At 40.2% G+C, this 17,881-nt stretch overlaps 1 long non-coding RNA gene across 2 annotated transcripts; it reads left to right on the top strand.

Moving 5' to 3' along the window:
- Nucleotides 1-1,044: 1,044 nt before the first annotated feature.
- On the top strand, nt 1,045-17,127 carry LOC128852833 (uncharacterized). Of its 2 annotated transcripts, XR_008450885.1 has the most exons (5): nt 1,045-1,476; nt 1,574-1,655; nt 9,020-10,302; nt 10,881-10,920; nt 12,655-17,127. It is a non-coding gene; the product is annotated as an uncharacterized LOC128852833 (long non-coding RNA). The 2 variants fall into 2 exon arrangements; XR_008450886.1 differs by lacking the exon at nt 9,020-10,302.
- Nucleotides 17,128-17,881: the final 754 nt, after the last annotated feature.

Genomic DNA, 17,881 nt, shown 5'->3' with positions numbered 1-17,881 from the left:
CAACTTCACATTGATTATGAGTAGAACAAATGGCAAAGTGAGTCATGTATCATTTACAGCTGTCTGCTGGGATTTATAAAAAAAAAAGAAGGGAAAAATTGAAAGGAGCAAGAAGACAGAGTATTTTTTTTTTTTCCAAATACCTAAATTAAATGGCTACTGTGACTTCTGGTCACAAAGCAACCCGTTTGACAGAATAGAGTTGTGTAACTTTACTAATTAAGTAAGAAATCAGAGTTTTGGTAGCCTATGCTTTAGACTCATGTGTGTTCACATTTCTTTAGGTGATGCTTTCAAATTCAGTAATAGAAACAAAATCAATACAGACACAGCAGAAGTGATGAAAAACAATATATCTTTAAAGGTGAATGGGTTTGCTCTGTTAGAAAGAGCCTGCACCCAGAAGGCAACACTGTCCCTCTTTGTTATTCTTAATAAATAAATGTTAAGAATATTTAAAAGTCTTTAAACAGTTCTGAAACCTGCTTAACAAGTAAATTTGAATGATGATTTAATTTTAATTAACGAAAAGGAGAGTTTTGAAAGTAAACGTGTAGTGGTGGACGAGACCCAGTGCAATCCATGTGTTCTGGTGAACACAGCCAACACAAAGCAGTGGAAGTGAAGAATATTTTTTCTCTAACACCCTAGCTGGTTTCTCCATCCTCCAGTCTAAGCACAGCACAGCACTCAATACATACCAGCTTTACTCAAGGAAACGAATAGGAAACAAAACTCTGTCCATTCAAACCATCCATCAAAAATATTCAGAAACTTTCATTCAAGTCTTTCTCCTCCTCTGCTCAGATATTTTTAGAATGGAGCAAAAACATTTTCCCCCCAAAGGAACATCCCTAAAAGTCCTCCACCTCCAGAGAAGCCCATTTCTGCATTCCTTCCTGGCTGGCCCTTAAATGAGCCCTTTAGTCAGGAATTCTCTTCCTTAGTGATTCCCAGCAGTGACATGCTGTTTTTCTACACAGAAAGACAAGCTCTTTTCCAGGCTTTTTAAAGGATGCATGTGCCATACTTGCAGCAGAGGGGCTGATTAAACCCAAGTGCTTCTGTTTGACAGAACGGCAGCATGGGTTGTCTGGGGAGTGAGACTTGTGGCAGAACTTCTCTTACTTTGCTTAGTAAGTGCCCACAAGGAGAGGAAGGGTGCAGGTATGGATCCTGCAAATTTTCTTTTACTCAACAAATCGCGTGCTTTGGCCCATTACAGTGACAGAAAGCGTCAAGAGTCTGCTGATTACATTGAAATTCCCATTAGCCTGACAGCAAGAAAACTATGCTTTCAGAAAGCCATCAGGGTAATGGGTGAGCTGCCTCTTCATGTTCCCTCATTTCCCTTAGTCTTCCATTACGCTGCTGGGGGGAGACACACGACACGCAAACAGAATCCAGCCCAATCTCTCTGTAAATGTGTGCACAGCCAGTTCCGGCACACATGACTACTAGAGACAAGGAAGGAAGGTAAGTTCCTACTCTGTTACAAGGTCAGCACAGCTTCAGTTTATGCCAGGCAGGTACAGAAGAGAAATGTTTTAAAATACTCTGTTTTCCATTGCAGAACTTTCTTACATCAGGAAAGACTGTTTATCGTCTCTGAAGTTTTACCAGCCAGCTGAAGGGTCTTCTCTCAGTTTTGACAGGTAACAAACTGCAACGAATATTCTGCTTTCACTGCCACTGTTTCAGAAGAAGCAGTGTTAGGTCCAGGATGTTTGGGTCTGTATACTAAAGAGAGCAATTATTTTCTTTTTCCTGTTAGTGAATATTCTCAATTATTTAATTTCCTATGGAGACATTTGGCAAGCAGTTTCCTTCCAAGCTACTGCCAGCAACTCTTGTTCCTAAATGAAACAAGTTCTTGGCCTACAGGAGCACAGCCAGGAAATTTGTCATTGTTGGGCCAAATTATATTTTTATTTTACCTAATCAATGACAGTTATTTCAGGCAATGCATATTTTAAGATCATTTATGATATTAATAACTAGCATAGAGAAAACAGTGAATTCACTCTAAGAAAAGAAAACAAATCTGATCATTTTTATGATGTATTTCTTTTTGTACTGCTTGGGTTGTACATGGCATCACTGTTGAAATATTCCTGAAGCAAGCTTTCAAACTAGCAGATGGAGCCAGATTCTTTTTTTCAGCTCAGTTGCCTCTGCTTCTCTCCAGAATTTGGCGGTGCTTGGCCTGCTGATAGTTTTCTTAAGGACAAGAAGTTCTCCGCCCCAGTAATACTATTGCAGTGGATTCCGAACTCATTCTATTTCCAGACTCTAGCAATGTGGATGTGTCTGGGACATTAAGGATGAAAGCTTGGGCCTAATGAAGTTAAATTCTAATTAGTGCTTGTGGAAATAGGATTTCATTGTAGAATTTTTGCTCAGGTTGATCAGATTGATTGCAAACCCCAAACAAATACCTCCAGTTTGTCTTCAAAGCTGATCTAGTTGCGCCTTTGATGCTCAAGTTCCGTTGGTTTCATCACAAATTCCAAGTGTGGAATGGAAGGAAATTGAGATCTGTAATGAAATTGTTTCCTTTTATGGACACAGCTTTAAATATTGCTAAAAGCAAAGGCCTCTGGCAAGCAGCTTTTGACATTTTACAGGGCTGCAGTGGCAAGGGGGGTTGGAAGGATATCAAAGAGACAAAAAAATGTTGATCGCTGAGCTCAAGAGTCCATGTATTTTCCATAACTAGTGTCTTCCTCTCACTTTCCTTGTTACTTCCTGAAAGACAATAGGTAGTAGTGGGATCACAGAAGATTCCATAATCCAGATAGTGAGTGATTCAATGTTTTATTATGTATAAAATTGCATTGGTCCAATATGTTTTGTTTACAATTTAATCTGCCCCCCCAATCAATTATTTTTATAGAAGCAGGAGTAATAAGAATGAGATAATGCAGAGCTTTAGGAGGGCGCCAAGTCAGACAATGCTGGCTAGCTGAGAGTAGACAAGTCTCTCGTGCAAGTTTGCCAGGTTTCCGGTGGGGGCCAGCAGAGGGGATGCAATTTTTAATTTTCCTCCTTCCCATAAAAACATCTTACTAAAGAAAAGTTCAGTATTCTGAGTTGTTTCAGGAGTGGGCTCAGATGGGATTTAGGGAAGTGATCAGTGCTGCCTTCCAGCGCTCCTGATAGCTATTAGTTTTATGGTGATGGGGCCACAGAGCCACAGTCTTCAAACAGACCCACTGATGGTAGGAGTCCTCTGAGCAGCGTAGGAGGAAAAGTGCTTCCTGTCCTCTTACCGGCACAGTGGGCCTCAGGAACATCTTTCTTGCCTTACTCTAGGGTAGACACACACGTAAAAATCGCATCTCACAAAGTCAATGGTAAAACTCTGGCATAAAACCACACAGGGCTGGGGCAGTGGCAAGGAGGATTGTTGCAGAAGCCATGAGATGGGATCCAACGTGACTTCTGTCAGAAATGGGAGGGCTGATTACCCTTCCCATTCCCAGACATGCGGCCCTGCTCTGTGCCCACACCAACTCGCACCCTCCCACAAACCATGTCAGCTTGCTGAACAGGCCATCCCCAACCCTGGAGAAGGAAGCAGCTCATACCCCGATTTGTGGATAGAATTGGGTGGCAGAAATATCCCACAGATGCCAGAACCGGTACTGAGGGGAATGGCAGCATGCTGCAGGAGACCTTCTGATTAAAGATGACGGTCTATGGGAGTTTAAACCTTTCTAAAGTGGCCGTGGTCCTGCCCCCTCCCTCACCCCAGCATTGGTGCCTGCCTGACCCTATGATGTCCCAGCCCAGGAAGCCAAACTAGGAGAAAATGATCCTTCTTTGTTTTATTTTATTTTACTGGTTTTCTGATGACTTCCCTCTGTGTTCACAGCAGGATCAGATGAACCCTGGGGAGGGATAGGAATGTGCGGACAAAAGGACAGGAGACAGTGGGGTCATGGTATTACCAGCTTAGGCTCTTTTAAGCTGACATGAGACTGAGAATTGCCTTACCTTGCTTAGGCTGCAGTTGCTCTCACTTGGTTTAGTAAAAGATAGTGTAGGTATAGAACATATCTGAGACAGGAACAAGGCCTACAGAGTGTATAGCCTGTGCAGTGATGTAATGGACTATAAAAGAATCACAGTTAAATAAGCACTTTTTTTCATTTATGTCCAATGTTTCTGTAGTAACTTTGAAACTAAGGCAGAAAACTCATGCAAAAATACCAAATGGATTTTACAAAACTCTGCCTAATGGCAAAATATTTCTTCCATTGACTTTAGATTTGCTTTATAAATGATTTAAAACATATTTTCTTTTCCTTGGAGCAGAAGGAAAGGACAGAATATTAAAATAATATTTGCTTTTGCTTTTTCTTTTAACAGAGTAATGAACAGACATAACAATTTCTTGTGCAAGTCATTCCTCTTGGGCTTGTTGGAGCTTTGTGCACCTATTTCTGTCTGTCATTTGTCTGCCACTAATACTGTAAGGGTTTTAAATCCACTTAATTGATTTTGTTCTTTTGTGAAAGTGATACATGAGAGCTTGCCTTAACTAACAAATTCTGTAATTGCCAAACTCCTCCCTTGTTCTGTATTTATGTTTTCTGAGGGATTAGAAGCATTTCATTTGAAGATTACCATGGGACATGGTCTAGAATACCTACCTCAAAAGGAAGATTTGTGTAAGATGACATGTCTGGTTTAGCAAAGTTGAAGGTAATGGACTTAATATTGTCCTCACGCCAGATTTATCCTAGTGTAAGTAGGATAGTGCCTGTAGTTGGGCTGTTTTTGCCAGATGTCCAAAACTTGCAGGCAAGAAGATGTGTTGGTGTGAATTCATGTACCTTGGGACAGCCATGTCTGTTTATCCTTATTGGAGATTTAGTCTTCAGTACCCAATTTGGAATCAGGCAATGTGTCAGCATAGTACAAACTCAGCACAAGGGGTGATCCTTAGCTTAAAGGCCTTCCAGTCAGAGAATGACCTTGTTGGCTGCAGACAGTCTTGGAAGTTTGAATTTGAATTGAGCACATCATATTGAGAAGTTGTTAATTACAAGTATTAAAGCATCGAGGGGTGATAATAGAAGTGTGTATGTATGTCTGCTGTGGTCTTCGTGAAGACCAACACTCTACTGCTGGATTTTGCTATACCTAAATTACTAACAAAACTGAGTAATTCCTTTATATGTGCTCATTAATAATCATGTTTGCAGCATGAGGGTTTTATTATTATTTGTTGTAGTGTATGGAAAACAAATACCAGGCAGTTCCCATTTTCTGTTTTCCTCCTGCCAATCAACTCAGTGCTACTTCTGGACTACATCATGAAGACAAAGCCAACCAGTTCGCGGTTATTCAGGAGACTGGAGGTGATTATGGGTGAGGAAGACAAGCAGCACGATTGAAGCAAAACACCTAAGTAGTCCTGCTGCTGTTAGTTCCAGGTAGCTCCTAATAAAGCCACCTCAGGAAGTCCCCAGTGTGTTTGGTTCCAGAAAAACTTCTGACAGATCCAGCTGGGGTCCAGAAGCAATATATCTAAGTACAATTACAGCAAAGGCCAAAGGGAGCAGATTATTCATCCCGCTCCTTTGCCTGCCTGCACTCTGCCTTTGAAGAAGTCTATTTGTGTAAGAAAAATGGAGAGCCACAAAACTGTTGGAAGCATAGATCCTGCAGAGCTTGATGAGAGACAGAATTTCTAACAAGGACAGCCGCCCTTCCTCTTGCCCTCTGGTGTCTTTATAAGTAGCTGAGTTGCATTTAGACAGAGCAATGCCTAAGCTAAGAAGTGTAGACTGTTCTGGAATAATTTTTGGCAACCCAAATAATCCCTTCGCAGGCAGAAGAGACCAACTGTGCTTCAGCTGCAAGCGTACTGTTTTGTCACTCCCTTGAGTGTAAGTGGCCAAATTCAATACCAAATTATGCTAGAAAGTGATAGTGCAATTTTGATAGAGTTCCTTGGAATCTGCCACCCATGGATGTGAGGCCAGAGTGCGACGTTGGGGTCCATATTCAGTAACAGTACTCAGCTGTAAATTGATTTGGTCCTGAACCAGACTCATTAAAGGAATATTCATAGTGACTTACAAGAAAATAAAATGTGTACAACAACATATAATAAAAATGGGATTTTATTATGAGCCCTTCAAAAATCTGAAGGACTCATGTAGTCACTGGTTTTGGAGAATTTAATGGTTAGTGTATAATTCTCTCTAAATGTAATTTTTTTGTAACAATGCCACTGTAGTTTCTGAAGATGCAGTATCCATGGGGTACTTTTGGAAAGCAAAACCTGTAAAAGGAACAGAAGACTGGGATGGGGATATGTAAGTCTAAATTGCCAGAAGATTTACACCTGAGGTTTTTGTAAGTGGCAATATGTGGTATTGTGATATTTTTCAGATTCTACATATTTGTCCCTATGTGTCCTTAAAATATAGTATTTCTCACCTTATCTTAAATTTCAATTCCTAAGTAGAATGTTCCCTTGTAAGGTGCATCTATGGGGGGAGGGACAAGTTGGGGAGGGAAGGACAACTGATAGTCGGCAGTGTACCTGACCAAATCAGCAGCTTCGCTTCTCATACAGAAGACTCTATCAAGCACAGGTTTGACTTCCTGGAACAAATTCCTTGTTGTAGCTGTGAAGTTCCACACACTCAAGGTCAACTGAAGATGTGATCAAGGTTCTGAAATTTTACTCTTGAATTCTCGTGTGGCTTAGTGGAAAATACTTAGGGAAGCTGCAAAGCCAGGATGCTGCCTTGTGTCTCAGAAGTGACTGGAGCCTTCTTCTTTCTTATTTATTACGCAGTAACTGTGCAACATTCTAAAAAAAAATTCCCTTTTAATTCCATTTGTTTTCAACATCAGTTAATGAGGAAAAGACTGATTTATTGTATTTGAAGGACAGCAAGTCCTGAATTCAAATTATTTTTTGTTTCAGAAGAAGCCCCTAGAATATAGGGTTAAATTTCCTTTGACACGGCTTCCTTGTTTTTATGTCCTTTAACAGAACGCTTTTGTTTTATATGTTTGATAATTGTTTCATTATGCAGTGGCACACCATCCTCTGAAACTGTAGAAAATGCTGCAAATGTCCTTTTTTCTGCATACAGCTCAGGCAACCTGGAGTTGTTTTAGGGTGGTGTCTTCATCTCCCATTGTAGTGATTCCACCCCACCCACCCAACGCCCGCCAAAATTCATAAGAACTAGAGAGGAAATTGCAAAGGTGAACTTTTGTGGTTTGGGGGGCCAGGGCCAGGCGTCTGGTGATGAGGAATGGGGACATCTCGGTGCCACCTGGTGGCAGCAGATAATGGGCTTTTAACAGATTTCTTCTGGCCTTTGAACTGCTGGGTCTGATAGATCAAAGACAGGTCCAAGCGTTCAGCTGCAGGTTCAAACACAAGGTTGCCTCTCATTTTTTACTTTTCTCCCCCCCTCAATTGCAAACAGCTCACAAAACATGCTTGTTTTTTAAAAGCTCACAGTCTGTTCTTAACTCCTGGCATGGGATTAGAGAGGAAAGAGGCCAAAAACTTGCTGACATAAGTGCAGCAGCAGCAATCTTCATTTCAGTTACATAATAAGGCAAATGTTCATACTTAAAGTGTTTTCTTCGTAAAACTGGATCTCTAAATTCAATTACCTCTATAAAAAAGATTTGAAATACAGCTTGGTTTTGTATACTATGCTGTTCACAGTACTACGAGCAGTTTGCCCCTGTTCAGTTTTTCATGCTCACTAATTACAGTGGCACTGAGTCAATTTTTACATCGTTAAATCAGTGTAAATCTTCAGGGACTAGTGATTTCTCCTGGTGTAATGAGCAGGTCATCACACACCATCCTTTGGAAGACCTGAATACTGTTAAAGAAATCATGATGAAACACAGGGAAATGTGTTGATGCAAGGTATAAAAATGCAACTAAAATTTGGTGAGTTTTAGGAATCACAGGGCAAGCAGTGGAGTGGATCTTAAAGTAGCACTTTAGCAACCACAGTAGAGACTGGGTTGGGAGGGGGTTTCTCAGGTTGAAGGACAGGAGTGGTACTTAGGGTGCAAGGACAAAAGAATAAAGCCAAAAATGTGTTCTCCAGGAGCTTGTTGAACAAGTAGAGGAGACTGGCAAGGGAAATGACAATAGGCATGTCTTTATTGCAGTGACTGTATTTTATGCCAGACTACTGTAAGGTAGAGAAGGAATACCTTCAACAATGTGAGTACCAGAACCTGAGGTCCAATACAGGTTGGAAAATTAATCTGGGAAACTAGATGAATGTTCAGTGGCAAGATGTGCCAGTCTGCAGGCGTCCAAGGCAGCGCTGCAAGCCAGTTTCCAGCTAGCGGGAATGTTTCTGCACCAGCTATGCTTACAACCACATTTTAGGGGTTCTAGTGACCAAGAAGGGGATGTAAGCAAGAGCCTCCAGTTCCCAGCTAAGCAGTCACAGCTCAGGGCTTCATCTTCGTGGCAGTTCCCCTTCTTGCTCATGATTATCTATGAAATCCACAAAATAAAAACGTGTGTAGTAAAAATATACTTAGATCTTTTTAATTTTCCCGCTCTGGTATCGCAGGCATTCCCAAGCACACAACTCAACTGCCCTGTGCTCTGTAAAACCACTGCTGCTAAGAGAAGGTTGCAAAGAATATACAGTTAGAATTTGTGTGTAGGTTTTGCTAAGATCCATAAAAACCAGAGCTGCTGCGATTTAAATTGCATGTAAAAAGCTAGTTTGCCATCTTGTGGCCGGAAAGAGAAGGCAGTGACCAGATGCTCTGTTTTGATGACTCCTTGGTTTCATTTCGTGAGAGATGTAAACATCTGATTAACAGCAGTATATTTAGGATCTGTTTTCCTCCACTACAAACACAAATGTTCCAGGAAACACAAACATAAGAAGTATGCTCTAAAGGCCAAGGCAGTGTGACAGGTATTGAACAAGTTTCTGGGTTGGCTCAAATTTTAAAGCATATTATTGTCCACATATTATTCTCTTTACAGCAGTTTTCTCTCCAGCTCCAGTCATATTTTGACACAGAAGAGAAGAAGTGATCAGAGTTCAAACTGAAAAGCAGTACTTGACTCCGGGGGAATGGAAGCAGAAGACACAAGTGATTTTGAAGAACTTTATTTAACCCTTCTTTTGTACTATTTCAATCCTAGTACACAACTGCTTTTCAGGATTGGGGAGATTCAAAACGAGTTTAAAATACAAGGCAAGATTGCTTTATTTGCAATTTTATAACGAGGAAGAATGTGGCAAGTCTACAGACCATATTAGGTGATAAGGTTATGGATACAAATATTAGTAGTATCACCTCTTTTATAAACAAACAAGAACACAACCAATGTGGTTTTTTGTGTTTTCTTATGGTTGTATTTTGCATTTCTCATCATTTGAAGAATGAAATAGTTTCATTCTATTTCATACACTCCTGAGACTCAGTCCTGAAAGGTGTTCAACAATCTAGTCACAAGCCAGCAAAGCTCTTACCACCTAATTATCTTCAAAACTGACAATTTGGCAGTTAATTCCAAGCTATTAACTTTAGAGCACCTTACTACTGTTTGTAGGGTTAGTTTAGTGCTTTATGGATTCTGGGTCAAAGCTCTCAGCACTTAAAGGACAAAGCCTCTCCACCCAGTGTGGTTTTCAGCTCTTTATATGCTACAACTGCTCAGTCAGGTGGATTTTTCCATCTCCCAGAGATTTCACACTTAAAAACTGTTCTTAGGAAGAGATCAGAGAAAGAGACTTGCATACGTCCTACATTGTTGGCCTAGGATAGAGGATTTGATAGTCTAATTCTCTGCTTTTCACTCAAGCATAAACTTTGACTTTGAACTTTGAGACAAGAGAGTGGGGCGAAAGCTAAAAACAGGTGGGGAAAGAAGTATTTTACAGTTTAGACAGACCAAGATACAGAGACACCAACAGGGATGGCATCCTGGTCAAAACAAGCGTGTGTGTCGCTTCAAGTTTGGTTCACAAATAAAGAGCAAAACCAAAAGTCAAGCACATTTCTTCAGGAAACCGCCACTCATTTCTGCCTCCAAATGCTTTTTGTAAGTAATTGCTGTGGAAAACAGCTGAAGTGGGCGTTTTCTATTATATAAAATTGTCTTAAAGACGAGTATGCTAGATTGATTTTATCTATCAAGTTATAATTTTGCTTACAGATGCAATGCTATCATCTCTCTGCTCATCAGAAGGCAAAGGAAACGAAGTGCTACAGGATTGTTTGAAATGAGCAAAACAGAGCTAGAAAACTACCCATCACAAGGTAGAATCACTACCATATAAATTTATCTTTCCTATGTATATATATGATGTGATTTTCCGCTCTCTTTCACCAGTGTAAATCTGGCACAACTTCACTGTAGTGTAATGCTATTGGGAATCTTGAATCAAGTATTTTAATGCTGTCATTTGTAGATTTAAATGTGCTTCCACCTAGGGGAAAAAAATCACATTGGTAATTACAAACATACTAGACAGTATGGAAGAAAAATCAATGTCACTATAAATACATGTGCAGATCCCCAGCATTTTAGTAATGACCACAGGTTACTTTTTGACCGATTCAGAAGTGACAGTATAGAACAAATTGTTCAGTGAGAACTGAGTAACAGCCTGCTTTAAAGCATGCGGTGGATAATGTTTTGGCTGGAGTTTGTACGTTTGATTTTTCCCAAAGGAAGTTGGGATCAGCTCAACTCAAATATATAGAAGCTTTACCAAAATAGAAGTTATACAATTGAAAGAAGAATTGGGTTCTGCGTGTCTGAAGTCAGGAGGTGGTTTGCACACTTTTATTAGTATAAGACTTCATTTTTAATTTTTTTTTCTTTTTTTTTGCAGAAGAGAAGAGATGTTATATAGAGATACTGTTGGAATACAGGTGCTATACACTGATTTTAAATATTTAAATAATATTTGTATAAAAATATAAAAATATTTACACTGAATTGAAATATTTAAATATTTCCTACTTCAAGAGGAGCACTGCTAATGGCTCTCTGAAGTTTGTCCTTGTCTGCTGACAAATGAAGCTTCTTATTCTTTCCAATATATTTTACTTTGACCTAAACCTACTCTTCCTGACAATCCTAAAATGTCAGATCATCCAAGGCCCAACTAGAACTGCATTAGATTTGTTTGTTTCAAATAACTCAATGCCCAAATCAAAGAGGGGAGTGGGATTTAAAAATGTTATAAAATATTGGGACCAGATATTCCTATCAAGAGTTAGGCGTAGAGGAGAACTTGAACCTTTACGGAGTAAGAGGAAAATCTCCCTGTTTTTTCACTGAAGCCAAGCTGTTGGCAGGCACAAGAGATGTCTGCAGTGCTGAGCAAGACCCCTTCCCCAGCAGAGTGTGATGTAACTGGTGTAACTGGAGGACTCCAGTAGACACTACAAAGCTGCTGACTCCACTCAACACGCCACTTGCTTTCGCTTCAGGGCCCTGCAGCTAGTTCTTGCACAAAGATCTCCAGAAATGTTGAGTTTTTTGACAGAAGAAACTGAAAACTGTAAAATCCTGCAGAGCAAATCACTGCAGCTTAAACATTTCACTATCAGCAGCGGAAGGAGCAGAACCTAAGTTTGACAGCCTGAGAGAAAAGAAGCTGTTTACTGTGTGTGAGAGCACACAACAACTAAGCAGTGGACTCAGTAGCCTCATTACACTGACTTATGATTGCTTTTTCCCTTAAAAGCCTGATTTTTTTACCAAGCCTGTGCTTGGAAAGAAAATAAGGGACACATTAAAAATGATACTTTTTAAAATACCTTAAAGGGAAAATGCCTTACATGTTCTTCATAAGTGTATGGGCTGTTGTTTCATAACCTAAAACATTTTAGCCACGTGTTTTGCATGTGAAAAGTGTAAGTTTTCTAAGCTTTTGGGAGTGATTGAGTTTTTTTTCAGAGAATATACAAAACATGAGTTCAGTGGTTTTGAGCACTGTGATTTTCTAACATTCAAAGCAGATGACATCACTAACTGGCTGCAAATTAGTCAGAAAAAAATTTCTAAAATAGCACTATTTTCTCAATAAATCTGTTCCTTGTTTGTATTAGAGGCATATGGGCTTACTTAACTGACAAAAACAAATTATAATACTGTTAACACAGCAGAGTCCTGGAGTTATAAAAGAGTAAACTGGAATCCTGCTGACAGAATTGTTAATATTGATAATGCTGGGAGTGATGGAGAGGATATTTCACTCATTCAGAACACATCATTATTCAAAGCCTCAGAAAGAAACTTTATTTTTGTCAGGTTAAAAAGCAGTTGTCCAGAAGAGCTTGGAAGAATCTATAAAGCTTGAGTATAAATGGATTAGTGGCCATATTTCAGGCAGAACTGTCATACAGATGAAAAATGTAGCTTATTACATTACTCTGCATCTTGTTGTACAAATACTTCTCTATTTATAGTGCATGTGAATCTGCATGTTCCCCGCACATTTTCAGCAGATGCAGTTTCATGTATTATGACAAACTTGGGCCTGCATTTAAAATGAAAAATATGTTTTGTCTTGCCTTAGAAGCATCTTTTCTACTTTTTCCTGCTGTACTCTATTTCCTTCAGTCATTATTGATCTCCTTCCTTTTTCCAAACCACAGATGTGCCTGAGCTCCTACCAGAAAGGCAAACAGCCTATGAAGACAAACATGACAACCAAAAAGAACTATGGGAGAAGGAAGTTAGCTTGGACAAACTCTCTAACAAAAGATTACAGGATTAAATCAGGGAGACTGCATGTACAGATAAGCAAGTATTTTATTACCTTTTCAACAGTCTAAGGATATTTGCATCATTACTACCAGGCAAATATTTAGTTGTTATTTGGTTGGGTTTGCGTTGGTTGGTTATTTTGCCAACGTGGTGCCATAAGCTTCAGTTGAATGTTGAGTAGGAATGGAACAGGAATCTGTTTTGTGCATTCAAGCTTGGTGTTTTACCAAGACTTGTGCCTTTCTCTTGCCCTTGGTGGTTTGTTGCTGTGTAATTGTTTTTTACTTTGTTGTCTAAATAGCTCAGTATTTTTAGGTGTTCTAACCTCTGCTGGGCCTAGAGCAAAGACAAGGGGTAGGAACTACTGTGAAGATACATCTGTTTTTTGAATTCACAGGTGAACATATTTATTGAGTCAAAGATGCCATTGCTTGTATTAAAATCAGACTATGGTTATGTTCAGAGTTGAAAACCCAGCAATGCTAATTTTGCATTCCAAACTTCCCATGATCTTTTGCTCTTTATACTAGATGTGAAACACATGGATACGGGGTATTGCACTTTTTCTTAGAGAACTGTACATCTCTTAACTCTTCTGGGCTTATCAGTTGTAGCCATCACTAAGTAATTCACGCAGCTGTGTTGAGATCTATAAAAAGCTAAAATGACATTTAGGTAGGCTGGACAGTAAAGATCCATACAGCTTGGATCCAGGCTCAGGTTTCAAGAGCCAGCCAGATACTGTCATTAAGTAAACAAGAACCACAGTGTTACAAAGTGTGCAGGATCATGTTGACGGAAGATCTCTGTCATGACAAAAGAAATTGTCTTTTCAGTCTTCAAGTCACTGGCCTCTTTCCATTTTGTGTACACTGCCTAAAAAGAGATCCAAGTGTCTCTTATACTGCATCCTGTTAAAAAAACAGCCCACAGGACCAGAGCACCAAGGTGAAAGACACAAGCATTAGAAATGTCAGTTGTGTAATAAAACTTCAAACATAGTTATTAGCTGAATACCTGATATAAAAAAGCTATGAGTGGCGTAGCAGACAGAGTAGCTGCCATAAAGCAATCCTGTTCCATGGTTTCCCATGTGTGTGAAATGCACATACATGGAATTTCTTCTCAGTAACAGGTATCTTCTGATTTTTTTTGCCTATGAGAATTGTTCTGAAAAACTAAAAACATGGGACACGCATGTACAACAGTGCTTGGAGGCATCAGTCTCTAACTAAAGGGCACAGCACTGAGAGTGGGTAATCTTTCACTTCTCCACATTTGTGCCACTACGATGTGACCATGGTCAAGTCATTTCACCTTTCCAAGACATCCTTTTCCTTTGGCCTGTTTTTTTTTTTTTTTCTATGAGGGTCATAAATTTTGCACCAGAATTTGTTTCTGTGTTGTGCTTGAACGTTCATAGCCAGTCACTCATACTATCAAAATATTGTACTATTTCTGAAACAAAGCGGGAGCCTCAGAACTTATCAATAAACTCAATTTTCTAAGAAAATTCTCACATTAGCCTTGCAATACATGAGGAATTATGGTGTCTTCTGTGTATTACAATTTCTGTTGAGTTCTCACATTTGCTTAAATTGGGCAAGGAACATAACTAGGGCTTTGGTAAACAGGATGATCCTGTATAGGCCTATACATCTGCATCTGGAAAAATAATAAACGTTCTTGGTCTAAAAGAGGTTTTCATAACCAGCAGGCACAAAACATGAAGTTGGTCTGAACAGGTATTGGCTTTCTCAGAATGGCATCCAAAGGGATGGAAGGCCACGGTACGGTGTCTTGGATGGTGCCTTTCTAGAAAGAGTTCACAGCCAGGAACGCAACACACGAGTGAAGCTGTAGTTTGAGCTGCAATCTGGATGCAGACGCTATTGCTTTAATCTTGTCAACCACGTGTGGGAAATTATCTCCAGCTACAAATGCCTGGCATCTTTTCCAATGACAATCCACCTCCAGATTTTCCTGTGTACAGGGTAATGGGATGCTGAATTGCAATGCTTTAAATTTCACACTTCTTTACGGGCTCCTATCTGTGACCTTTGGTTTGTATAACACATAACAGAGTGTTGTAACAGATAGGCAGGTTGTAGTTCAAACCGTGTGCCTGCCAGGGGGAAAAGCAGGGCATATCCCATGGTGGTTTCATTAACAGAGATTGTTTGCTCTTTTTCTTATCAAACACCTGTAGAAAAACCAACCAACACAAGGCCCCGTTGCTGCTTCCTCCACAGGTGAGCCTGATCCTGCGGGACGCTGCAGCTGCGCACCGAGGCTGCCCCAGGGCTGCTGCCGAGGCTCCTTCTCCTCTAGGTGGCCCCGGGACCCTGCCTGGGACACATCAGCGCTTCTGGACCCTGGAAGGGCTGCTGTCTGCCTCCAGAATCTCCTGGTTCCAGTGTCAGCTGCCAAAAGCTATTGTTCTGCTTATAACAGTCCATTAAACCTCCTCAGTGCTTGAATAGGCACCGGGCAGTCTCACCTGAGAGGGTCTTTCATGAGCACAAGGGGAAGCCCTTACAAAAGACTGTTGGAAATGTTGTCTCAGCCAATGTTGAAGGAATTGGCTCCATGCACATCACAGCAGTTTTGGTGTATGCACTCTGCTTGTTCAGGTAATTTTCAGTCTGTATGATCACCAGCTTGAAGAGCACTGGCAGAAGAGGTATACCAAATGCTACCATCCCGTATAAGTGTTCAGTGAGCATTCATTGTACAGCCCCTCAGAAACTATTGTGGTGAGGAAACCGGGTACAACACTGACAAGTGCCATAAGGGATTATTGAGAGAAAATATATGAGTTCTGGAGAGGACATAAATGGGACAGTGGGAAACATGTTGTCTTATTTTTACATGTGGATTCTGACAATGTTGTTACTCAGCTTCAAATATGTGGTTGTAAATAAGCACAGAAGTATAGCAGAGACCATATGCTGTCTTCAGTTTATAATATGGATTAGGAATGTGAATTGACACACTTGCAAGGAGCTCAAGGTGCTTTGTCTCCTGTCTGCTATGCTTTCTAAGGACTAGTGCTAGTCTCATTTTTGGCAATATTCTTTAAATAATCCTGAGAAAACCAGCCAGATTGCACGCAGAGGAACGTACTACTTGCTGTGTGCACAAGGGCAATTCACAACAAGGACAGGCTGAAAAATAGTTCAGAAGGATTTAGTACATTACAGACGACCTTGTTCATAGCAATTCCAGTCTTGGAGTCAAAAAAGACAATAAATCGTTTGCTATCCCAGTAGCAACTTCCACTAGTAGAGTATTTGTAACCATATGTATTACTCTGCCTGTTTAGGTTCATAAGATGTTTATAACTGAGGTGCACTCCTTTTTATAATTATGCTTTTCTACATTAAGGATGACCTCTCTCTGAGCCTGGCTGTAAGCTTTGGTGACTTCAAAGTGCTGCCCTAGCTCAGCAGAAAATTCTGATGGCAAGGGATTGCTGAAAGGCTTCCTCCTGATTCTTTTCTCACTAGGGGTGTCCTGTGGCTTAACATCCGACAAGCAGGTTGATCAAAGGTATCCAGAGAGAAACAACATGACTGGCTCAACCAAGGGGTGGGAGAATGAAGGTTGAAAGATCTCTTTTATCTTGAGCACACTGTAAAATATGTTAATAATTTAGAACATCGAAGGACAAAAAGATAGCACTTGAAAGGAAGGTGAGAGAATGGCAGAAGTTTATAAGGGTTATTTGCAGAGCAGTGAAATCAAACAAATCTTTCATTTGACTCTAAGCATAAGAAAGAGGTGTGAACAAATTCTTAATTAGATTGATGCCCAAGGCAAAGTGCTTTATGCTGATGCTAGGCCCTGGTCCTTTTGTGTTTGGTTTTCTGTTGGTTTTGGTTTAGTTGTTGGTTATTTTTTTTTAAATAAAAAGTAAAATAAGGAATTATCCTACAATCTTGAGGCCAGGTCCCCTGTTTTGTTGTTTGCTGATGTAAATAGCCCTAAAGTCTGCAAGATTTGCCTGGAAGTGTAGCCCAGCTAGTGGGGGAATCTCTGTCAGCACCACAGTTCTTACCTTGCCTTTCTCCCAGCTGTTCTGAACAGAAGCAGCAAGGCACAAGGCATCCAGGTCTGCATTGGTTTTAAAGTGGAGCAACCACCCTTGCGTGCTGCTTTTCTACACCATTGAGTAAGGGATTTTGGAAACTCTTAGTGTGCCACTGATATAGCCAGAGAATGTTCCTCAGATGATCTGTAGAAGCCACATAGCCCTCTTATAGAACCCCATGTTTTGGGACATCCCTGTTATTCTGGTGTTCTAGGGTCCTCACCCTGGTAACGCTCTAGTAATAATATATACGGTACCCTGAATTTGTTTTTTAGCCCGTGGCCACCCAGTAACTTCCAAGTGTGTCTCTTCTACAAGAGATGGCTCTAAACCTTTTAATCTAACCAGTTTAGTGATTCCAAATACAGACAGTGCAAAAGAGCTTTCCTCTGCAGTTCTTGCTGTTAATGAAAAAAACCAGTCTTTCAGTGTGATGGATGGGTTATTCTTAATTTTACAACTTCTCTTCCTTTGCCTGTGTTTAATCATCCCCTGGATGTCGCTAATGCTGCTTCTTCAATGTATTTGAGTACAGTTTTTTAGATAACTTGAATGCATACATTTCTCATGGTTACTGAAAAAGTAGTTATATTGGCAAATACGTGACCGCCTTCTTTGGGTGTAGGTAATGTTGCTTTGCCCCAAACACAGTAATAGTCCTAACTAGAATTAGGAGAGGGTGGGGACATAATCAAAATGTTCATAGCTGGGCAGATGAGCCTTCCAGAACCCAAGTCTCTGAAAGCTTTTCCACTATTATCCCATCTCTGTTGGATGTTGTGGCTCTGATGATTTCCTTGTGTCTGCAGAGCAAGGACAGCTGCAATTTAAAATGATGGCACATTAATTGTTAAATTACATCGGAGAGCCCGGGAAATGCACGTTAGTGCCACATTAAAGCCACATTAATTTATCATGATTAATTGCACAAGGAATATAAAATGAATTATTGATTGGTGTCTTATTACCACAACAGCTGTCTGTCATTACTGCGCATGGTGGTTTGTGATAACTATTACTCT

This window comes from Cuculus canorus, chromosome 8 (genome assembly GCF_017976375.1).
Source record: "Cuculus canorus isolate bCucCan1 chromosome 8, bCucCan1.pri, whole genome shotgun sequence".
Taxonomy (NCBI): domain Eukaryota; kingdom Metazoa; phylum Chordata; class Aves; order Cuculiformes; family Cuculidae; genus Cuculus; species Cuculus canorus.
The sequence above is the reverse complement of the archived record's forward strand: the minus strand, read 5'-3'. Positions and strand labels throughout refer to the sequence as shown.